Source organism: Callorhinus ursinus, unplaced genomic scaffold, assembly GCF_003265705.2.
Source record: "Callorhinus ursinus isolate GAN/ISIS: 27379988/994484 unplaced genomic scaffold, GSC_fseal_2.0 scaffold3, whole genome shotgun sequence".
Classification (NCBI taxonomy): domain Eukaryota; kingdom Metazoa; phylum Chordata; class Mammalia; order Carnivora; family Otariidae; genus Callorhinus; species Callorhinus ursinus.
The window spans coordinates 5279032-5305250 of NW_027397065.1; positions in this window are offsets into that span (position 1 = coordinate 5279032).

Consider the following 26219-nt stretch of genomic DNA (forward strand, 5'->3'; position numbering starts at 1 on the left):
AGGGGTGGAGCAGGGAAAAGGAATGGGAAGAGTTTTCAGGAAGGGGTCGTCTGCTGGGTGGAAGAAGGGGCTAGGTATATTGTCTAACTGGGTAGGTCTCCGTGAGGAAGCAGCTTTTGAGCAAAGACTTGAAGGATGAGGGAATTACTCAACAGAATATCTAGAAAAGGACATTCCATGAATACCCACTGCCAAAGACCTACGGTGGAGACTTCTAGTCACGAGTGAGAGAGCAACCAGGCCCTTGTGTCTGGAGAGGAGTGAGTCTGAGGAGAGTACCAGGAAAGGAAGCCAGAAGATAGCATCTTACCTAAAAATACCCTACTTAAAACTTGTGACTCTTACCAAAACTTTTAAAACAAAACATCTTTGTTCTATACATTTTAAAAGCAAGAAGACTTCAATTTTTGTTCTGATGCCTACGATTGTTTCAATGAATATTTGATTCTTTCTTATGTGTGACATTTTATTGGTAGAAGGATACACTTAGTATGCACCTTTTACTATTCTCTTTCAATCTTTTCCCTCGCTTATGATGATAGTCAGCTTTGAAAAGCATAAGACCCCCTCACACATACCCTATATTTGCTTTAAGAGCTGCTCCCAGTAGGTTGTAGCTTGCTGTCCAGGTTTTATCCCGGCTCCCCATCAAAGTCCCTCTAAGTTGTTATCCCACAGGGAAAACTCTCCAATTGCCTTAATGCCGTCCATGCAGCTGCCCAAAGAAAACAACTGTTGACAAGACTGAAAATCTAATGGGTCCCCATTCTATTTCATTACAAGGAAGGGAGAACATGGTAAACCCAAGTCATGGATCACGTAAGTTAGAAAATCAAATTCATGTTTCCCATTTTGAAGTCAAAGAAATGGAGGTGCAAGGATGTTCACTGCTTTTCTTTCCTCACAAAGCATCATGAGGTGTTGATTATGTTGCTGCTTATCCCAGGCAGGAAGGGAAATCTTACAACATCACCCTCTACGACAGAAGAGAAATTATGCTTCCTCTATCAAATTTTCTTCCTCGCCTCAGACTTTGCTTCCCTGCATTAAATTTATATTTATCAGATAAAGCTATTTAGTATTTTGCCAGGTTTGCGTTAGGAAGGGCTTAGATTTTTTTTTTCTGAGAAATTTTAATAAAACATAAACTGGTCCCATCAAGATTATTTTTTAAAAATTCAGACCATCTGATCTTTAGGGCAGGATTTTTTCAACAGTTGTAATTACATTCTAACACCTTCTGTAATACATCACTGTGCTGTTTTATAGCACATTTGGGTAATAAATTCTTTATTCATTTTATCCAAATTCTGACAGCCTATAGATCTGGCATTAAATTATTTTGTTTAGGATTCTGCTATTAAGTAGCTGAATGTCAAAACAACTTAAAAGGATGTTTTAAGAAGAATGAACAAAGAGAAAACAACCCTCCTTCAGTTTGGCAGGTTTCTATGGATGCACTTCTGTGTATAATAGAAAATCATGTCACTATGGAATCTAGTATAAAGAGGGCATTTTAGAGAGCTTGCATTCTTTGCTAAGTAGGGGCCGTTAATTGGTACAGTTAAAAGAAGGAACCCCGAAACGTACTGTATTTTTCTACATTCTTACTTAGCCTCTACCACCAGTTTGCTCCATTTTGATTTACGCACTCCTGCCCTACTGGCCCAGGTACACACACTCACTTTGCTGGACATGCTATGTGCTCTAATGGCAATGGATAGAATCATCATCACTTTCCAAACCTCTAAGCACTAGACAGACATTTTTTTCTGATGTCTTTCCCTCAGAGGAGATCACGCTTATTGTTTGGAAAACCCAAGGCTTAGGCTGTGTGTGGGTCATCCCTCAGACTCCCTTGAGAAGAGTTAAATGAAACAGACAAACACAAACGCTAGAAAGTTTTCTTCTGCCAGTTTTCAAGATTGATAGAGTTCTTCTTTGACCAAAATGATCATATTAACCAGTCAATCAATGACAAAGAGTAGAGGAAAATAAAAAGTGGGGTATCTTGAAAACCATCAGGAAAAAATCATGAAATATATTAACATACTTGACTGTGTAATGAATTTGTCTTTATAAAATTAAATACATTCCCATATATCACAAAACTATTATAAAAACAGATAGTATAACCCTGGAAAGAAATACAAGAAGTGTTTCACTGAAAGGAATGGAGAGATTAATTTTAAAGAGAACAGTCTACTACCCTGTTAGTAGCATAGTGAAATGGGCACTCTCATAAGTGTCTAAAGAAAGCATTCTGTCAAGAAAGCAATTTGCAATATCGATCAAGAGCCGGTGAAATTTTTCATGTCCTTAATCTTAGTAATTCTGTTTTGAGGAATTTATTCTAAGGATATAGGCTAAAATGTAGGGGAGGGTTTTGGGTTTTTTTGAGGGGGGTTGTTTTGTTTTGTTTTTGCAAAATATGTTACTGAAGTATTTTTTACAGCAGTGAAAATGAAGGAAAACTTAAAAGCCCCAAATTAGGTAGGATTAGGTAATCCTTTTTCTGTTTCCCAATTATTTTGTACATACATTTCATTAAAACAGCCAGCAGAATGGGTTCTCTCCATTTGCATGGATACCTTCTTAAGAAACTGAGTGCTCAGAGTGAGACAAAGAATCTTCATCTCTGTGATCCCAGAGCCTACTATAATAGCTGGGGCCCAGTAGGCTCTCAGTTAATACTTGTAAATTAGTAAAATTTTACTTTATCTGTCATGCAATCCATAATGACCACTAAGATTATTATTTCTCCCCACCTCTCACTGTCTACACACGCATAAACATGAGAATAATTCATTCCATTTTTGCAGTTTGGCAAATTAAGCCTGTTTAAAACAAACTGAATTTAGGTTTATCCATTTGTACATATAGATAGAGCTATTGGCACGGTCATAAACAAACTGAATTATAAATCAGTATATTACCATGACAGGTATTAATGCAAAGATAATCAGTAAGATAAGAGAAAATATTTCAAGTCAGATTTAAGATTTTATATGAAATTTTCAATGCTTGGAAAACCAACCGATTCAATGTCAGATGGATCCCAGAAGATATGTGAGGCTGATACAATGTGGAATAAAAATTACAGAGTTTAGAAAATCAATGTCATATATGTATATATGAAGATTCTGGCCATTTTCTGTATCTTACAAGTAATTTTAAGCTGCTTGAAGGGGCCGTCTATTGAGTGTAAGCCTCCTAACTCAGTTCAATTACATCCCAGCACAATGAGAAAAATTGCAGGTGAGTTCACAAAACACTGTGGGAAAACTATTTTAGACTGTTACTGGGAATTTGTCTGTACATAGAAGTGTAATAGCTGCACTACAATACAATTCTGGTCTTTGCAATTTACTCTAAGGTGTGCCAATCCTCAGTAAACTGTGTGAGAAGGGGACTATGAAATCATTATTTACCTGAACTGTAATACATTCCTATCTTACTCCAGGAGTAGAATTAAATAAATCAATAAATGGAAGGGTTCATGTGTAGAAGATTGAAGTGCCCACACATACAACTTTTATTCAGGGTTTGAGGGTGGGAGGAGGTAGAAAATGATTTCAGTAATAACAAATTGGAATACTAGTGGAACCTTTAAAAGGCATGAAGAATTAAATCCACTTAATTTCTGAGTATCTGTTAATGTCATGTAACTCTGGATAACATTTAAAAAATCATACGTGAAAAAATAAACAGCTAAATGTTGGGCAAGAGAGGGAAAACTCACCTTAAACAACTGAAGCAATTCCTCTAGAAAGGAGAGGGAAGGGAGAGGAGAGGGAAGGAGAGAGGGAAGAATGAGGGAGGGAGGAAGAAATTTAGAGCTCTTATCGTACGTAAGCCACCCTCTTACAGGATGCTGACTAGCTCCCGGACAGGTGGGCAGCAGACAAGGTCTTGGCCACCCTGAGGCAGAGACAATATGGCACATCAGAAGGATGTACTTTAAAGTCAAAGCCCCTGAGTTTTGAAACTCAGTTTTACCATTACCAGCTAAGACATTCTGATCAAAATAATTACTTTAAGTCCCGACATCTACATGTGAAAACAAACTTTGTCTATACCATAATATCTTATAAGGTAAAATCATATATTTTCTCCTCAATACACGTTTTTCTAAGTGCTGCTCAGTAAATAACACCTCTCCTTTTTCTCAGAGCCACGGGCGGCGGGGTACACAACAATCAAAACTATATCTAGTTGCAAACATTATTTTCTGAACTCTTCAAAGATTGGTGTTGGTGCTTTTTAGGGATGTTGGTGGCTCCAAGAATCCTGTAAGTGAAGCTGAGTTTTAATTAAGGACCCTGGATCCAAGACTCAATGTAGAGAGAGTGTAATTGTGTTTTATACCCTAAAAAGCTGTTTGAATATATTTCCTTGCATTCAGGCATTCAAATAAAGTTTGTTAGATAACCGTAGGTTTGAATACTTCAATGAAGATGGATAATTTAATATGACAGGAAAAATGGTAACACTCATAACCCCATGCTTCCCAGGCCACACTGGCCTGAAAGAACAAAGCTTTGCATCAGATTAAGAGTAGAGACATCGAAAAGCAGAAGAGATGGAACTCCACCCCACTGGTCATTCCTTCATTTCATTCAACAAATACTTATTGAGTATCACATATGAACCAAACACTCTGCCAGGCACTGGGGGTATGATGGTGAACAAAAGTAGACATGGTCTTTCATGTACCTTAAGATCTGGGAAAGGCAGTTGAGCAAATAACAAGGAAGTCTTACCTAGATAGGGGCAAGGGGGTGCTTGCAGTTAAGACGGGTGTCCCTTAGGTAGGAATGCTTGAGCTGAGTTCTGAAATATCACCTGGAGTTAACCAGGTAAGGGGGGGGTGCACAAGGTCAGGGGGAACATTAAGGACAGATGGAAGACTATTTGCAATGATCCCATTGTCAGAGGGAAACTACCACATCTGGGAATGAAAGAAAATCTAAATGGCTGGGATAGGAGCCAGGACGCAGAGACTAGTTGAAGGGGAAAAGGGAGGTTGGTAAAGGTCAGGCTTGACTTTCATCTTAAATGCAGAGAAATCATCAAAGGATTTTAAGCTGGAGAAGTGGTGCGGAGAGAAAAGAGTAATAGGATCAGATTTGCCTTTTGAAAAATCCACTGTTCCTAAGGTATGGAGAACCCATGGCTGGGAGGGAAGGACAAAGGCAGATGAATTAAGAGGCTACTGCAGTAAATGGTGCAAATCTAAGTTCGTTGTAAAACTTTCTGGCTGCCTTTTCCTCCCTGGGAGCCTAGGAAAAAGACTTTATTTCCTGGGGAAAACCTGCCCTCTGTAGTGGAGATGGAAGGAAGTTGATTAATTGAACATTTAGAAGGTAAAATTGGCAAGACATGGTAATGGATTGGATATGGTTGCAAGATACAAGGGCCAGTCAAGGGTTTGTACAACTGGACAGATGAGAATGCCATTCATTTGGGGAACAATGGGAACTTATTATAAGTGAAATGGGTAATGTTAATTGAGCAGTTACTATGCAACAGTCATTATTCTAAATGCCTTGCACACTTTATTAAATTCGTTTTGTGTTTTTTTATAACTCTGTGATCTACTGTTTTCTCCATCTTATAGATGAAAAACTGAGGCAGAGAAAGATTAAGCAACATGTTCATTTTACATATCAATACAAGTAGTGGATCTATGTATTGAGTCCAGAGCTATGCTTTTCACCACTTTATGATGTTTCCTCCCTGTTCAAGATGTGTTTCCCTTAGCTCAAACGAAAGGACCTCTTTTTCCTTCCCAGCTCACCTTGTGGTTTTCATTCTCTTTCAGTGGTCACTTCCAGTCCTCACAACAATAGCTTCCTCATAGCTAAGTTGCTATCAATTCTCCAGACTGAAAAATATTTCTGTCTCTGTGTTGACAATACCTCTCTGGGCCATAACCTATTGCTGTAATTTGAGGTTGAGAGACACGGAGAAGATTCCAACTTGCATTCCTAATGGCCAATGAAGGTTTACAGACAAATGAATTTTCTTGGTCTGCTCAGACCGCCATCACAAGATACCGTAGACTGGATGGTTTCACCAATAGAAATCTACTTTCTCATCAGTTTGGAGGCTGACTGTCTAAGATCAGGATGCTAGCAGGGTTGAGTGCTGGTGAGAGCTCTCTTCCTGACTTAGAGGTGGCTGTCTTCCACTGTGTCCTCCTATAGCCTCGCCTCAATGTTTGCACATTGAGAGAGAGGGAGAGAGGGGCAGGGGGAGGGGGAGAGAGAGAGAGTTAGTTCTCTCTCTGGCTCTTCTTCTAAGGCCACCAATTCTATTGAACTCGGACCCTGGCCTTATGGATTTGTTTAGCCTTAGTTACCTCCTAAAGCCCTGTCTCCAAACACATTCACATTGGAGGTTAGGGCTTCAACATATGAATTTGGGGGGAACACAGCTCAGTCCATGGCATGGACCCAGGGGTCTTCTTTAAGAAAAATAACAAAGAATTAGTCCAGAATTCTCAAAGGCCCTTGAAATGATACTTCTCTAGCTTCTCAGTAACTTTGCCTCTGATTAGGAAGTCATTAGATTTCTGTTCAGCTCTAACTTGGGAGTGTTCGGGGCATGGCACAGGGAATCCGTGGAAAAGATGATAGAGTTAGGAAGCAAATCTTAGTTCAGTGAGCATGACAATAAAGCAGGAGGCCATCCCTGCAGGAAGTGTTGACCCTGGCCATTTCAGAAATCCCAAACCCTCAATGACAATGATCATCAATGTCCATACAAAACAATAGAGTCCAGGAGCAGTTGCTCAATATCATAAGTGCAATACCTTCTAGGGACTCCAGAAATAAGTAGAACAAGTTCTGAAGTGAGCAGGGAGGGTCAGGAGAGGGGAGACAAATGTAGCAGGTGGGGATATCTGCTAGAGAAACCACTGAAACTGTGATTCCCCATACAGTGGTGTCCGCTGGTGTGGCGTGAGACACACAAATTACATGATCTTGTGACCCCACCCAGTTTATCACGACCCTAATTTTAAGTCAAATTTAGACTAAAATACCTTTCTTCCTCTTTTTTTTTAAACAAGTATTTCTTTTTTTTTAAGATTTTATTTATTTATTTATTTGTTTGTTTGTTTATTTATTTATTTATCTGAGAGAGAAACAGCATGAGAGGGGATAGGGTCAGAGGGAAAAGCAGGCTCCCCACTGAGCTGGGAGCCTGATGTGGGGCTGGATCCCAGGACACTTGGATCATGACCTGAGCCAAAGGCAGACGCTTAACCGACTGAGCCATCCAGGTGCCCACTTTTCTTACTCTTATGTTAAACTCTAAGAGTCATCCCCAAGCACAGTATCCACGCATTTTCATTTTTCAATGGTACCACTCCATCCTCTCTATTCAAATGACCAAACCATCATAGTTCACTGAGGACTGAGGAATTTTCAGGAATGTGGTCTTTTCACTGCTGACACCTAGACAGTTTGAGTAAACCAAGACATTTGGTTACCCTAAGTCTAACTCCTCCCCTAAGAACATAGGAGACTCTTGTTGGGTAGGGCCAGAGAAAATATTCTCCCTTTGCTCCCAGAACAGAGTGCCCAGTCCTAGCTGGTAATCTTTAATTCTGATTTCACGCAGACTCCTGGGAGACAAAGAAAGGCCACTGTTTGGAATAGTTTGGAACTCAGAGCCTTTGTGTTCATTACAAAAACAGGTGGCTGGCCCATGGCTATTATTTGATCATTTTATTCCTTAAGAAATCACATTAAAATATTATTTATCTTAATTACTGCCTTTTGGGTGCCCTTTAAATTTAACTCCCAAGGCTGATGCTTCATTGGCTTTACCCTAGTCCAGTCTTGTCAATAGGCTTGGAACTCAGGTTCCTGGTGGCCAGTCCCAGGCCCCTAATAGTACAGTACTCCGTCTCTCCCATCAAGTGCATCAAACCCTCCAGCAGATTAAAAAGGTGCTACCAGCCTGCCAAGTGTGCCCTATGATACTCAGGTATGTAGTAGGTGAACAATATTTGACGTAGGTACTGGGACCTTTACCATGCCTGGGTTAAAATCATACAATGATGATTTGACTCTTGGAAAATAAATGTTTTTGTGTACACTTTTACTCCAGCAAAGGTGTATATAATCTGATGCAAAAAATAGCATGGTGTTCAAAAGAGCACAACTCTTGAAATCAAATGAGATCTCTGACATTTGTCAGCTACAGTATCTTGGGCAAGTTAATTAACTTTAATGAATCCCAGTTCTAGTAACTATCGAATAAAATATTATCTACCTCACAGACTTGTTTGTGAGGATTACATAAATCAACACATATCAAGCATAAGTCCGCTACCCACCACAGAGTGAGCAGGCTGTTACACAGTTCTCTTTCTCTTGTCTTGTTTTCTTCCTGGTCTCCTCACCACTTCTCACCAAATTGTTTTTGTGACTTTATTGTCTGCGGATCTAGAATTTTCTTAAGAACATGGACATATTTCCAAATGCTTTCGAAAGAAAACAGTCATTTTGTCATTGTACTCTTAGGTTCAAAGTATAGTTTGTTTTGTATTCCCCTGAACTGTTTGATGTCTGAAAAGTAAACCATCAGGTTAAAGGTTTCTAAAATCCAATATGATTAAAAAAAAAATCTATTGAACATAGCAGTTTGTCTCTCCAGGTTCCCTTGATAATATTGGTACTCTACTTCAAATTTCTAAATAAAAAATGTTAAGATTAGAATACTGCTGTGTTCTGTGCTCTCACACAAGAGCTACCCTTGGGCAAAAGGACTTCCTCTCTCATACTCTCTCCGTCCCTGAACTCACTGCTTCCACAGTTATTTTTCTGCTTTTCTGGAAAAACTTTTCCATCATTATCACCTGGGAGAAAAACACTCACAGAACAATCTCAAGTATTTTCCAATTAAAAAACAAAACAAAACTTGATTTAGAAAGTACCTGGTAAAAGAAGGTAATAGTGAAATGCTGATGACTACTTCCCTGACTACTATTTTATGTGGGTATAGGAGCAACCAATTTTTATAACCTCTTGTTTTGTGCTACAAAAATATCTTAAGGAACACTAGATCTCAAAACAGACTACCATCCATTAATAATGTCTACGTTTCCTGGGAAATAGGATACCTTCAGAATCTAGTTATTTGCTTGTGATTCATTTCTTACTGAAATTCTATTATCTTACAACAACTAATGGAATATATCTTAGGGCCTAGAGCCATCAGATGCATTTTAGAAAATTACTATTTTATATGAGCACTGTTGTGCTTATTTTAATTGATGGGGCTTACATTAAATCATCAGCAAACAGATCTTTTAAAGGAATGAGTGGCAATGCTATTAATACATTTTTTTTTCAAAAAGTTATAACATCGTCAACTTTCCGATAACTTTGTGTATGTGTGGGACGTGCATAAGAGACTTGGTTTTATCCTCTGACTTCTACTTAATCATAAGAGTTTTGGGCTAGAAGAGATCTTAGAGATCTTCTAGTCCAACAGATCATTTTAACCACAGTAAACATTTTAATGACTTGCTCAAGGCCAAAAAGCTGGGCTGACGCAGACCCAGAGCTAGGGCCCAAGTCCTGTGGTTTCCAGACCAGTGCTTGTCTCACCCATCTATACTCTGTGATCCTTACATTGGCCTCCCTGCCTCTTCCTGTCCACAAAATGTATTCGTACGATAAGAAGAAGAACTATTCACATCATAGTCCCCTTCAGGAGAAAGCGGGGCTGCACGACAGCTTCAGAGTGGAAGGCTTAAAGAAATGAATTCTAATCGAATAGACAACACGAGGTACAAATATTGTTGAAATTTCAGGAAAGAAGAGGAGTTCCTGTCTCTTTTTGTTGTCCTCTTTAAGAAAGAAGAGAAAAAGAAAAGAAAAAATTCTAAATGTCTTGAGTTTCAGGAAAAATGCTCTATTAGTGAGTCAGACTCTCAAAATAATGTTAGCAAAGGAAGTGACTGTCAGTGCGTGGGTGAGATTTTTTTTAGAAGTCACATGAAAAAAAATAGTTCTCTGTGTACAGTTCTGAAACATTCTTCCTCCACTCTTCAGGGCTTCCTCGAGTGTCCAGGCTGCCATGAACTAATTTATGTTTATTTTGCTTTCTCAACTTCTGCTTTGTGTACCCCAATATACAGGCCGAGAACATTATTATTTTCTTCTAGTATTCCACGTATTCACACACATCTGTGGACTTTGCTATTGTTCTTTTACTTTCCTGGGATGTCATTTCCCTCCTTGTTCTCCACTTGTCAAAATCTTAGGCATCCTTCAACACCTGATTTAATACCACCTCCTCCTTGAAGCCTTTGCCTACCTGCAAATGTATAATTAGTGACTACTTCCCATAGCACTTTTGTTGTACCTCTTAGAGAAATGAATCCAGTCTACCTTGTTCTGAGGACTACGTGGCTGTCTTCCCTGTTGGATTCAGATCTACGTGAGACCTTGGAAAATAACTTCTCTTTATATGTGCAGGGGACATGTTAAGTACAAGGGATTCCAGAGTAAACATGAAAAAGCCCTTGGCTTCAAGAACCTGTCTAAAATCTAGCATGCAAATATAATTGGGGTTATATTCCCCTGTCAGAAAGCAGATCTTGACATAAGGATTTGAATGCAAGTAGTATGTCTAAGTAGTGAGAGTGAGGAAATGAGATCGTAGAAGGAAGAATGCCAAAAAAGAAGCACATTAATAATGAGCAGGTTTCCACAGAAATAAAAAATAGAGTGGTGGTTGCCAGCGGCTGGGGTGTGGGGGAAATTGGGAGATGCTGGTCAAAAGGTACAAACTTTCAGCAATAAGATGTGTAAGTTATGGGGAGCTAATGGACAATATGGTGGCTACAATTAATAATACTATCTGTACACTTGAAATTTGCTAAGAGAGTAGATCTTAAGCATTCTCATCACAACAATAAAAATATGGTAACTATGTGAGGTTCTGAATGTGTTAATTAACTTGATTGTGGTAATCATTTCAAAATGTATACATATATAAAATCCTCACATTGTACACTTCCAATATATACAGTTTTATATGTGAATTAGCCTCAATAAAACTGGAGGGAAAATAATGAACAGGTTTCTAGTGTGGGCCCCACTCCTACTGAAGACCCTCTGAAAAACCGTGTAGGAGGTGCCTCTGATTATCGTTAGGTGAGGACACTGGGGTATAAATCCCTCAAGTCTACCCTCCTTGTTTAAGGGTTGCTAGTGGAAGTCACTGCCAGCCAGCTCTATTCTTAGGCCTTAGCTTTTCTCCAAGTGGCCAGAGAAGGCCCTGAGGCAGAGATTTAAGTGCTTGAGGCAGGAAGCTGTTGGCAGGTCCAGTAAGTGTCCACCCCGGTTGCAGATGACCTTCACGGAGGGCCAGGAGGACGGAGGCAGAGCAGCAACACTTTCAGCTACGGGGCCATAAATGGTTACTGCTGGGTTTACTTAAACTCTTGAGTTTAAATAAATCTAGTTGCTACCCTTAACAAAATGTAAATGCCGAGAAAGGACTGACTTTACTCTTTTCTAAGGAAACCGAGGCTGCTTTTTTAAGTATGATTTCCTTACCAAACCAAAATGTATTAGATTTGATTTTCTGTGAATTCCTGACTTATAAAAAAAAATTTACTTTGTTAAAATAAATTAGAATTAGATTGTTCCTGATATAGGCTACTCTCAGAGTGGGTTTGGAAGCTGCTTCTTGTCAGTTTACTCTTTATTTTCCTTGACATTTTATCTTTCTCATTTTTAAGAGTGATACATGCTGATTATAGAAACATCAAAAAATATACAAGAATAAAAGAAAAAGAAAATCATTCACTGTTTCCACCAAATACTTGCACAGAAAAAACATGGAACCAGCCTGACCGTAGCACCCAAGCTTTTCCGTTAATGAGATCATCTACTAAACATTGCCTCACCTGTGTTAGATTACTGATAAATTTATCACATTATGAAAGGATATACTTAGTACCTGCCATTTTTTAAAGACTTAAATTCCTTAAGCAGAATTGGTAACCTAGAGAGACTATTGCTTCTTTTATTATAGGCTCGCACAGTTTTCAAAGGTCTTCATTTGTTACCGATTTGTAATTATCCCACACTCTGGTAAGAAAATGTAGTCTACTGGATATTAATATTTGGAACCTGTTGAAGCTCCATCCCTGGCCTAGTACGTGACAATTTTTTGAATATTCTGTAGATTCTCAAAAAGTTTGTATAGTCTCCGCTTTTTGAGGGTCGTGCTTGTGTTCCCTTTTTCACACTGAAATCTTGAGAATTTTTCAGGTGACAGTATTGCATGCCATCGTGTATATACAAGTATTAATCAAACGCATCAGTGGTGTCCTACAAGTACACCAGTTTGGTCAACCGTGATGCCCAGAGAAAAGTCATAGTAGACTCTGCTCTCCTGTTCATTACAAACTTGAAGGAATCAACTTTTCCAAATGTCATCCAAAGCGCGTTCAGAGAGATTTTGCCAGGAGGACAGCGGAGTAGAGGAAATGTATGTACAGAGCGTATGCGTAGAAATACCTTTCCTTCGATCTGAGTGCATACTATAAAGGACACAGAGAATACACTCTGTCAGAAGGATCACTCTGACAAAGCATACTGTTCAAAATCGAATTATACATTCACAAAGCATTCCTCAGTGTTTCTCATGAGGCCAACTGTATTCTTCCCGAAGCTGCCATGCTCCTTTAAGTTTTACAGAGGATACGGTATTTCTTTTTAAAGATTTTATTTATTTATTTGAGATAGAGAAAGAGCGAGTGAGAGCATGAGCTGGCGGGGGGGTGGGGGTGGCAAAGGCAAAGGGATTGGGAGAAGCAGGCTCCCTTCTGAGCAGGGAGCCCCATGCAGGATCCTGAGATCATACCTGAGCCAAAGGAAGAGGTTTAAAGCACTGAGCCAGCCATCCAGGTGCCCCTGCAGAGAATACAGTGTTGATAAATGAAGTTGCAAATGCAGAAGAAGACATTTAGTCCTTTCATTGTCTTGTAATCACCAAAAGGGGATGAAAATACTGTTCGGGAACCATTCTGTAACCAAGCATGCAATCCATGAAAAAGTTGCATTATTGATAGTTTTCAGTAGGTTTCCTGTTGCATTCTCCGAAGAACCAAGAGCTTACCAGTCGAGAAATGTCCCTGTTACTGTAGGAAAAAAATATTAAAGAAGAATTTTTAAATGAAATAAACTTGGATCCTAGTGAGATACATCTTCCATGCTACTGTTAAAGGCAAAACCAAATAGTGAGGTAGAACACACAGAAACTATGAACAGATTATGAACAAGACCCTTTAAGTAGCAACGAAAGTAGCTCCTATGGTCAACTACTTTCTGTTTTTTCTAGGAGGAAAGTTTTTGTAAAACTTGACCTTGGTGGAACTCTGTGAATTCAACACTGTGGTCTTTCCTCAGGGTTTATAACCGCACAATTGTCTGTAAGACCGAAAGTCCTATATGTAATGTTGTTCTCTTGAATGCTTTAGCTTTCTGTCATTAAGGCTCTCCAATTTCACACCACATATTCTATTGGTCTTAACATTAGAAAATTGCTTCTCTGAGAATATATGTTTGCTCCATGTTCAGACAGCAAACTCACAAACAAATTTTTGGACAGTAACCTATGGTTAAGTTGGGAACTAACTACATTAATTTTGCCAGACAAATTTTTTCACTCATGATAATGAGGAGTCATCAGATGACATTGCTTCATAGTTTAAGAAACTGATATCCTGTCCTGAAAGAGTTAATTATTACAGTCTACCAAGAATAAATCTGAATTCCAAGGAAATAGTTTATAGATTAGAACAGTCCTAACATTTTCTAATGTAAACTCTGAGATCTACTGCCCAAGGCCTATGGAAGTTATTGTCTGTGGGTTTCAGTGGTATGGGGAAACATACCTACTAATTTCTTACATATATGTGTACATGCATACTACACACACACACACACACACACACACACACACATACACACACTTTGCCAAAATGGAAAAATAATTTTTTTTCTACTCAAGAACAACAGCTAATTCTTTTAATATCATGAGAGGCAGACAGGGAGACAAAGAGAACTGGTAATAATATAACTTCCCCTCTTTTCCATAATATTTTATTATCAGCATGAATTTACAGAAACTATGCAGTTCTCTTACTTCAACAGCTGGTATTCCAAGCAATGCCATATTTAGGGAAGAATTTCCTAGACCTAACTACCAAGAACATCCAAAGTTAATAGTTCAATTTAAATCTAAGGCATTTAAGGTTTAGAGTTGCAGAGGGAAAAACAGCAAACAATAAAAAAAAAGTGATTAATGCTGTCATTTACTTCAATCCAACTAGATAAATTAAGAACATCCTGAATGTCTTCACTTGTTCTAGCTAAGCTTTCAAGGGTTCTAGAATGCTACTGCTATAACAAAACAAATGAACAAAAAATAAAAAAAAATTTTACATGAAAAGAATCTAAGTTTGTTCCCAAAAGCTGAGGTGAAAGAATGGTCAGGAGTATTTTCACTCATGAGGGGAAAATATGACTAAAAATAAGATGTATCAACAATTAAATCCTGCTCTAAGTTATATTTCATAGTTTAGAATGACTAAATTCTTAATGGCTCTGAAAATTGACGCTATTAAGTTGCTAGAGTAACATTTTTTTAATTACCCATTTCATCCTTAAAAATAAACTTAAGAATCTACATTACAGATCCTAGAAACTAAAAATCAAGTGATTGATAAGTTAGCCTAATGTATCTATGTTCTAAAATATTCTCCTTCAATTTGTCCTGTAATAATATTTGAATTACCTTGTACTACCAGAATACATAAAACAATTCATATGCATTATAAACAGGTGTATTAGAAACAGTGTGTACACATGTGTAAGACATTTGATTAGATCAGGTTTTTTAGTCCAGAAATATTCTTTGAGTATCTACCATGTACCAGGCACAGTGCTAGATTATCTTCACAAGGCACACTTTAAAATTATTTATGTTTTATTATCTTTCTCGAGAAAATCTATGCTGTTTTAGTTTACTTCAGGTAGATAAAGTCTTATTTTAAGAAATGCTCCTTTTTCAATGATTTTTAAGTAATATCAAATTCACATATTATGTCGCTGTGGCTTTAAGACACAAAACTTAAAGGCAAAAAGTAAAAGAACTGCTTATTAATAGCATAATAAGTCGAAGCTCAGTTATTCAACAAGTATTTATCCAATGCTTATTCTGTTCCAGGAATTGTTTTAAGGCTAGAGATCCCTGCCTTCACTGGACCTTGGATGACACCATTAGGAAATGCAAAGGAATCCATTTGCAGTTTTCCTTATCATTTTGTCATAAGTTCTTAGAACTTTGATTATCACATTTTGCAATCCGACCATATCGCATACTTCATGAACTGTTAATAAATATCAATCAGGGGATTAACATGTCCTAAATAGAGAAAGCCTGCTATTCTGTTTTTGCTTAACCATAGATGGTAATGCAGAGGGACAGCTGTGAGTTAGATGCATTATTAGCAGTTGTTGGTTGATCTTTATAGAAATAAAATTACATTATGGACCTTAAGAGTAAAAGAATGTCACCAGTGTAAGAAAATGGGTTTTGAAGGTGTTCCTATGTGGTTGATTTATTTTAGAAATAGATTTGTAATCTTTATAAATAACCATTACTAATTGTTCTACTTGCATAACGTATAATTAAGAGAAAGGTTTATGCCTCCAACACTATTACAGTAGCAGAAAAAAATGTCCAGCCATAGGGCTAGGAACTGGGGATTGGCTTTGATTTACACAATGGTAATTATGCTACTAACATCTAGAAATAATACAGACCATACTAGTAGCTTCCTCTTACTTAAAAGGAATCATTATAATGAATAACATTTTTAAACACCAACATCGCCATGCCCTATTTCAGAAACACCATCTTTAATCTTCACAGCAAGATTCTCTACAATATGGGCATTACTCTTCCATTTTACTGATGACAGAACTAAGACTACAGGAGGTGAAGTGATCTGTCCGAGACCATGAGCAAAGACAGCACCCAGGATGAGCATTTTGAATCACTGCATCATTTGTCCCCAGGAGTGGCCAACTCTTTGGTCACTATTCAGCCTACCAGCCTCAGACCTAGAGATCAAAGTATAATGTCTGTAGTACAGTATATAATTCAGCTAATTAAAGAAGCATAAGTAATTTGGAGAAAAAATTCAAGTATATTAGGGTCTGAGCCATTCAGAGATTTGTTATTTCCTTGACTTTCTACTTAATTTAGGTTTTCTTCACATTCATCCAAAAAAGGAATGAGATTAAAAGCACAGATAATAACAACTCCTAGTCATTGTTATTTTATTATGAATATACTGGAAGAAAACCTTCTCTTGAATTCTCTGAGTTAGGATTTTCAGACAATCCTATACTGTGACCAATGGGCTGAAATGAAAAATAAATAATAATAATAATAATAATAATAACTAGAAGCCAGACTTACAGTATCTTAAACAACAACTGAGTATAACTGAGTAATCAAGAGGAACTAGTTTCACAAATTCCCCCTCCTCCTTCCCCCACAGTATCACACTTGCTCCCCTAGTCCAGCTACACATGAAGAATAATTTAACCCAGAAGTGAAAATTAGCATTATAGGATATATAAAAGGGAAGGAGATCCATTTTTCCATTGCCAGTGCCTTTTGAGGTGATCCTTATACAAAATGTGTATTTTGGGTAGTTTGTACTTGTAATGTTTTTCTTAATTATGAATGAAAATGCTCACATGGACAAATAATGGAGTGTTCAGAAGTAGTTCTCAGTGCAGTCTCACAGTCTAGATTTTAGGAAATGGTGAGAAACAGCTGGAATTTTGACTTGACACATAGACACTTAAGGTAATAAAAAATTTGGCCGTAGACTTTGCCATGGTATATATTCAAGACAGCAATTTCAAAATCCATTTGCCTTATTTTGTAAGCAGCCTTTGATGGAGCTGTTTCAAAATGGGTGAGATTCATTTAAATCATTTCCTCCACCCAAGGAACCCGACCTTGACAGACAGGGACTAAAGGAATCTAACCTGTTTTTCAGTATCAGGATCTAGTGGGAAGCCAGCCAACCAAGAAGAAATAGCAACTGTCTAGTGTAGGAGAAGCAAATCACAAATAGCTGAGCCAAGGGAAAGTATAGTTAAGGGAGACACACAGATCTTAGTTGCAAGTAGGCTGAATTTGTAGGAATACTCAGCCTAAAACCAACCTTGGACTAAGGCTACAGAGAAGAGGACAGTGAAATATATATCTGGAAGGAAAAAAAATTGATCTTTCTTTAAGTTCCTTAGTAAGTATTTTAGAGGTGTGGCTTGGCTGAATGCCAAAATCAACAGGGAGAATTTCTGGCAAATATTTTGCCATCCTGTACCTGAAGGCTGGTATATTTGTGTGATGGGATTGTGTTGGGGTAGCCTTGAGGCAGAGAAGTTTCCTTTAAAAAGAAAAAGAAAAAAAAAGTCTGAGACAGAGATAATGCCAGTACTGGAAATTCTAGACTAAAAGTAAGGCAAGAAGATAAATGATACTCTGATTTCCACTTTCTAATAAATACTGACACATGGACCTTGATAATATACTTAAATGGAATCTTGCCATAAGCTTGCAAGGAAACTGAGCCTCTGGGAAATATAAAGGTATCTTTATATAAACTCTAAAACCATGAGAATAAAGCAGTTAACAAAACAAAGATTCTCTGCCTTCATCTTGAAAAGATTAGGCATTGTCTGAAGTAAGAGAGGGTATAATGTTCTACTGTTCAGAGCCCAAAATCTTTCTTCTATTTAGAACCCAAGATCTTTTCAACTCTGGTATTGATTTTCTCCTTGTCTTGCAATAAAATTAATTTGGATTTGTTATATGTAAATGACAGACTGTTGTCTAAATTGTTATTTAATGAGCATAAGTTTTAAAAGCCTCTCAGAGCGCCTGGGTGGTTTAGTCGGTTAAGTGTCCACTCCTGATTTCGGCTCAGATCATAATCTCAGGGTAGTGAGATCAACCCCCTGGCATCAGGCTCTGAGCTGGGCGTGGAGCCTGCTTAAGATTCTCTCTCTCTCCCTCTCCCTTTGCCCCTCCTCCACCCTTGTTAAGATTCTCTCTCCCTCTGCCCCTCCCTCCACGTTTATGCGCAGGAGTGCTCGTGCTCTCTTACCGAAGAGAGGAGGGGAGAGAAGAGCAGAGGAGAGGAGAGGAAGGGAGGGGAGGAGAGGAGAGGAAAAGAAAAGAAAAGAAAGGAAAAAAGAAAAGAAAAGCCTCTCAAAATTTCTCCCATGGGCCTGGAATTCCCTGGTTCGTTGGACTGTCATTCCTAAGGGTGGACAATTAAGACACACTAATATTCCAGAGGGGATAACTCATTACACTATTATGTAGCATAGCCTTTCACTGATGACGTGACCAGATTGCATTCATAGTAGCAGCTTACCGAGAAGAAATCTGATTGGTCATAAGGTACAGATAAACTTTGATTAGAAAGAAAAGTAAGGAAGACAGAAGATGGACTTCAGTGACTTTATTGACTGGAGAGACTCCAAAATCAGAGATGAAAATATATATTCACAAAATCAAATAGGCCTGAAGATATATTTCCAGCCAAAAATATTTATCTGAACCTTACCCTTAGCTTTACTAAAATTCTAAGTATACTGCAAATTTTTATTGCTTAAAAAGGCCTTAGAGATTATCTAGCTCACGCTGTTCAAAGAGAGGATATGGAAACAAAGACCCAGTCATGCTAAGTGATGTGCCCAATGTTACTAACAAGTTAGTGGCAGAATCCCCTCCAAACAGCCAGGTCAGCTTTCTTCCTTTTGTTCTATACCAGTGCTTACCAGTTTTTGGTCCTTTCTATTTCCTCTTCACCATTTGCTTCATTATAGTATCACCAGCATTATCATATCTTTTTCCTGAAATGTATTCACTGTTTTTATTTAATACATTTACATGAAGTTGAAACTTTATATCATTACTACAAAGAGAAAACCAGAATCATTTGCCATAAATAGAAAGGAACTATAAATACTAATATAATACAGTAAAAATAATATGTGGTAATTTATGTTAGCCAGTTTCTTACTTGATGAAAACTCTCAGAAATGTGCTGTGCCTTGTTAAAATGGAGAATTTGAGAAGTTTAGACATAGATTAACACTGAACTACAACTTCTTCCTTGATAAAATCACAAGGATTGAAAGATATTTGCAAAGAAAATAAAATGGTCTCTTTTTGTGATTCGATGTTAATTTGTGCCCTCTCCATGAACTTCGTGTCATGCCTAGTGCCTCTTAATATTACCTTGGATATTATCATTGGTAGATGTTGCATACTTCCAGAAAACACCACTTAGTAGTATTTTAGATCAATAAACTGAGTTACATAATACTTAAATTCCATTGGCTAATGCTGACTAAATTTCAGGTTCAAAAAACAGATTAATTACCTGACTTGACAGATTTGGTGCTGACTTTTAAGTCAAGTGCTGACCTAAATACCACCAGACAAAGAATTAGGAAATCATAGCAGTCTGGCTTGGGTGGATGATCAGCATCTTGTGGAATTGATCTGTGGCCCTCAAAGCACATAGCATGGGGGGGGCCTGGTCCAGGGACCTCCCCCTGGTGGGGTCTTGGCTACTGACCAGGCCATGGACTAGTACAGAAATATGTCCACACCCATGCTCTCAGGATCTGGACTTTGCTGGCCTCCATTTTCTATAGATAGGAGGAGAGCAAGCTGGTAGATGATGAAATGGAGTAAAAACATATTTTGACAACTGAAATACCTAAATACCCAAAAAGATTTCATATGGAAAATTATTAAATGTGAAGGACATTCGATTCCAGTGACTTGCTGGATACTGAACTACTTGAAATTATAGACTACATACCCTAATACCAACTCTTGACTGATTACTAAGTTCTGGAAATCAGTTCTTTGGTTCAGCAGTAAGAGCCAGCCCTAGAAGACATTATCCCCCCAACTTCAGAGCCAAAAATTGGCCAACCTTTCTCCACCCAGAGTCTGCTTTCTACCTTTGTAGATTAATGAGTACACAGTTGGAAATAAAGTGAAACTTTGTCTCCCCACCAAACAATAATAATAATGATAACAATAATAATTGGCATAGTGAATAAAGCATATAGAAGCCTGATTATACTAGTAAGAGCATTTACCTTGGAAATCAGAGATCCAAGTTTGAATAGTTACTTAGTTCTACTTAATAGCTATGAGAGCTGGGAGAAATCAACATAGAATGTTTCCTCATTAAAAAATGACAGATAATTATACTTTACTTATGGATTGTTGAGAATTAACACTTTAGGTGAGTAGGATTTGACTAAATATTAGTTTAACTAATTCACATGCTCATTTATTAAAACTTCATAGTTCTCTAAAGTTCTCTATTCTCCCACATAATACTGTGAATAGCTTTTCCATACTTGAGCTCTAAAAAGTACTTTGCTTTAGAAAAATTAAGCATATAAGTAGATTTAAATATTTTGTATTTTAAATAGGGAAACTAAACTGATGAAACCTACTCTTCAAAAGTTTTATGCTTATTGTCAACATTCATCTCTTACTAAATGTCACAGCCACTTCAAAAATTTTTAAAGTAATTTCTCTTGAGCTTTGATAAAATATGACTTATGAGCAATAGACCAATAAACAGGCTATGCAAAAGTAGACAGTGTTTCAAAATACTATTAAAGTAGAATAAACTGCACAACAAAACAGCTGAATTTATCCTTATAAGTAATATAACTCTCAACAAATCTAATCTTCTCAATAATATATATTAAGGGATCAGGGACTCTTAGCACAGTGATAGGTTTTAGGAGATAGGAAAGAGTACTTCAGGATGTCTCATATATGTCATATCTATGGGGGATGTGGTGGTGTAAGTAATATGTGTATGTGGAAATAAATTGGACCAATCAAAGAATAAAGAACATTTAGCCAAGTATAGTGTTACAACTGAGTAAAGATTTTCTTTTCCTATCTTAAATTATATTCTAGTTGTTTTCCTGATATTTGGTACTCAGGCTTAAAATATTTTTTTAAATTAATTATAAACTATATTTCCACCCTGCAGCACCTTTGAATATAACCCCTACAAAAACCAAGTAATCTACCAATACCTCTATTCCTTTTGTGAACAGTTCTTGCTAGATAACTATGCTTTTTGTTTAAACCAACTCTACTGTGTTTGAGTTTCAAAATTGAACAAATATACATGTTACACTTAAATATCTAGAGGAGTGTTTCTCAGAGTGTGTTTTGACTGTTTTTATTAGAATCAGCTGGAATGATTGTTAAAAGGCCAGCCCCCACCCTCAATCCGGGGCTTCCCCACCCCAACCTATTGTGTTAGGCAGAATAATGGCCCCCTGAAGATGTTCACATCCTAATCCCCAGAACCAGGGACTATATTGTGTTAACATGGCAAGAGAGAATTAAACATACTGGGGCACCTGGGTGGCTCAGTCAGTTAAGCATCTGTCTTCAGCTCTGGTCATGATTGCAGACTCCTGCGACTGAGCCCTTGCTCAGCCTGGGAGTCTGCTTCTTACTCTGCCCCCCTGTCCCTCTGCCTGCCGCTCTCCCTGCTTATGCTCTCTCTCTAACATTAAAACCTTAAAAAAAAGGGGGGGGGCTTTGTAGATTTTTGCCTAAACCATGGACAAATTGTTGTTGAATGGAATACTGTTAGGTGTTTCTAAGCATGGTTCCTTGATAAAAGTGGTCCTTAAGGAAAATTGATCTGCTAGTGCTTCAGTAAATAAGACAAAGAGCCAAGGCAACTGTTCAGTCAGGAAGCTTTAGAGTAACTTATACTTACAGTGCCTAAGGCTGGATTCAAAAAAAGGGCAGATGTTAGATTAGAACTGGATATATTGCTTTGAGCTCACATTGCATTTAATATAGATGCAGAGGGATACATATAAAAATATTTGTAGATACATATATACATGAACTGGCATATATATATATACACATATATATATACACACACATATATATATACACATCCATACATATTTCCTTACTCTGTCAGTTGAGAGAGTCTAAAAGCAAAATACTCCAGCAGCTGTGGGCACATCCAGTGTCCAAGTCTCAGTTTCCAATAAAGGAACTAGCGGTCCTTGGAGAAATGGTTGATTCTATAGGAAGAATAATGCCTCCCCCGCCCAAAGATGTCCACACGCTAGAATTCCCAGAATCTGTGAATATGTTATTTTATTTTTTTTTAAGATTTATTTATTTATTTATTTTAGAGAGAACATGAGCAGGAATAGGGGCAGAGAGAGAGAGAGAGAGAGAGAGAATCTTTAGCAGGCTGTCTGCTCAACGATGAGCCTGACACGGGGCTCAGTCTCACAACTGAGATCATGAGCTGAACCAAAATAAAGAGTTGGATGTTTAACTGACTGAGCCACCCAGGTGTCCCTGAATATGTTACTTTAAATGGCAAAAAGGAATTAATGTAGGAGATGAGTTTAAGGTTGCTAATCAATTGACTCTAGTATAGGAAGATTATCATGGATTCTCCATGTAGGCCCAATGTAATCAGAAGGATTCTTAAATGTGAAGGGGGAGGCAGAAGAGGAGAAGCAGAGAGATGGCAGCATGAAAAGGAACCAAGCTGCCATTGTTGGCTTTCAAGATGAAGAAACGGGGCTGTGAGTCAAGGATGCCCAGCAGACTCTAGAAAATGGAAAAAAGGAAAATAAAAACTCTCCCCTAGATTCTCCAGAAGAAATGAAGGCCTGCCCAAATCCCAATATTAGCTCTTGGAATTTTGACCTCCAAAATTATAAGGTATTATAAAGTAACAAATTTGTGTTGTTTAAAGCCACCAAGTTTGTGTTAAACTCTTGGAATTCTGATCTCCAGAATTATAAGGAATTATAAGGTAACAAATTTGTGTCGTTTAAAGCCACTAAGTTTGTATTAAGTTTTTACAGTAGTGGGGTGCCTGGGTGGCTCAGTCGTTAAGCTTCTGCCTTCCGCTCAGGTCATGATCCCATGATCCTGAGATCAAGCCCTGCATTGAGCCCTACATCGGGCTCCCTGCTCAGCTTCTCCCTCTCCCACTCCCTCTGCTTGTGTTCCTGCTCTCGCTCTCTCTCTCTCTGTCAAATAAATAAATAAAATCTTTAAAAATAAATAAATAAAAGGGGCGCCTGGGTGGCTCAGTTGGTTAAGCAACTGCCTTCGGCTCAGGTCATGGTCCTGGAGTCCTGGGATGGAGTCCCACGTCGGGCTTCCTGCTCAGCAGGGGGTCTGCTTCTCCCTCTGACCCTCCCCCCTCTCATGTGCTCTCTCTCTCTCATTCTCGCTCTCTCAAATAAATAAATAAAATCTTTAAATAAATAAATAAATAAAATAAAAATAAATAAAAGTTTTTACAGTAGTAATAGGAAACTAATACAGACAGGAAATATACAAGATGACCCTAGGGCATCCTACAGTGCCAGAAAATAAGGAAGTGTTTAAAAGACACACAGACACACACACAAAAGAGGTATGCCAGAGGGACATAGGATCTAAGTGAAAGATTTCTCAGTGGTTAAAGCTGGAACAATTTGAGCAACCAAATAAGTAACATAGTATTGTTATAGCCCTAAGTATAAAATGAATATCCATGGGTCCATGTTGACATAAATACATACATACATACATAAAAATCTCCATGCAAAATTCCAAATAATTCTGTAGATACTTACTCTATCTCCAAGGAGAAGGAGCATGACTACCCAATCCTTAAGTGTGGGCTGCACATTGTGACTGCCTTCCAAAAAATGTAGCATGGAAAGGGGGAAAAGAGAGTAATTTCACAGTGGAGAAATTTGACAAAGACGACCTCAGCCACATGATCAAGGTTAACAATAACAGTGATAAGTCATTCTGACGGCATCTACTCTTGATATGATGTGATAAGAATGGTACCTTCCCTCTGTACTCTTCTTCTTCAACATTCAGTATCTTCATCTAATTATGAGAAAAACTTCAGACAAACCCCAAGGGAGGGAAATGCCCAGGATACCTGAACAATACTTCTTAAAACTTTCAGGGTCATCAACAATATGTAAGGTCTGAGAAACTGTCACAGCCAAAAGGAGCCTAATGAGATATAACTAAATGTAATATGGTATCCTGAATGAGATTCTGAAACAGAAAAGGCATTAGGTAAAAAATTTAGAAGTCTGAATAAAGTATGGATTTTAGTTAATAATAATGCTTCAGTATTGTTTTATTCGTTGTGCCATACCAATGTAAGATGCTAACAGTAGGGGAAGTGGGTATAGAGTATAATGGAATTCTCTTCTATTTTTGTGACTTTTCTGTAAATCTAAGGCTATCCTAAGATAAAAAGGTTATTTTTTTTTTAAATGGCAGGAAGATTTCAGAGGGAGAAATGTTTTATGCATGATGTTAAAGGAAATATAACCGGTTTGGTGGTTAATTGGATAAAGCAGATGAAAACATAATGAATGAGTCATAGTGTTGCCAAAATGTTAGGCTGGAATAGTCAGGGGAACGTAACGCTGGTGACAAAGAGGAAAAGAGAAAAAGTGAAAGAGGAAGCTTGCTGATAGTTGAGCAAATGGTAAGTTTGGGACACAACAAATTTGAGACCAAAGTGGATAATTCAAGTCTAAGTATAATCAGCAGCTAGAGATAAAAAATTTGATTTTGAGTGAAAGTTCATGAATGGGAATGTAGATTTAGATTTAAACAACTGAGCAGCAAATATACATGGAATAACTGCTGATAAGGCCCTGTATGGAGAAGGGGAAAGGAGCATATACCAAACTGGAAATCACCGCAGAGTGAGGGTTTATGTCTACATAGTACTAACAACACAAAATGATGCACAGTGTCAAATAACATCTAGCAAAAACATGCATGGTAGGAGTTCAGTATAGCGGCCTGAGCATGAACTTCATCAGTAGAGATGAGATCATTGAGGAGACAGTGTTATAAACCGAATGTTCATGTCCCGCTGAAATTCATGTGCTGCAGCCCTAACCACCAGTGTGGCTGTACTTGGGGCCACTAAGGAAGTACCTTGAAGTGAAGTCATAAGAGTGGAACCCTGATCCAATGGATCCGTGTCCTCATAAGAACAGACCCCAGAGAACTCACTCTTCCTCCCCTTCTCTGAGCACGCACTGAGGAAAAGCCAGGGAAGGACGTAATGAGAAAGCAGCCATCTAGAAGCAAGGACTAGAGCTCTCCAGAAACCAAATCACCTAAAACCCTGATCTTAGACTTTGAGCCTCCAGAACTGTGAGAAAATAGACTTGTTGTTTAAGCCTGTAGATATTTTGTTATGGCAGCCTGACCTTGCAGATGGTCATAAGAGGGCAAATGAGGAAATGGGAATCGGAGAGTAATGAGAAAAAAACCAAAGCAGTGTAGCACCCAGGAAGCCAAGGAAAAAGAAGTCTTCATTTATTTCTTCATAAATATTTATTGAGAATGTATCTTGTGCCAGATGTTGTATTAGATCCCAAAGGTACCTAATAAATAAGACACAGTCCCATCTACATAGAATGTACATTTGCCAACTAGAAATAATAGACAAATGAAAAAGCCATATAGAGATCATGTTAAGTACTGTGAGGGGGTTGCAGTAAAGAGTAACCACGTACAAGATATGTATGTCTTGAACGTTCAAGGAAGAACTCTCTGGGGAGATGACATTTAAGCTGAGACCTACAGAATGAGAATGAGCTAGCTGTGCAAAATGTTGAGGTGAGAGTTTTGTGGGCAAAGAGAACAGGAAGTGCAAAAGCAGTGGTGTCAGAAAACACTTGGGGAATTTGAGAAATGGCAGTGAGGCCACTGGGACTGGCAAGGGAGAACATGATGTAGCAACTTTGTAAAGGTAGGAAGAAGCCATATTGTACAGTCCTGTAGGCCAGCCTAAGAAGTATGGATCTATTTCTAAGACAGTGAGAAACCGCTGAATGAGTCTAAAGAACACATGACATGGCCTGATTCATGTTTTTAAATAACTCTGATTGCTATGTGAAAAAATATTTTTGAATACGAACAAGGAAGGAGGCAAGAAGACCAGTTGGGGAGCTATTTCAAATAGTACAGAAAAGAGATGATGGTGGTTTAATTTA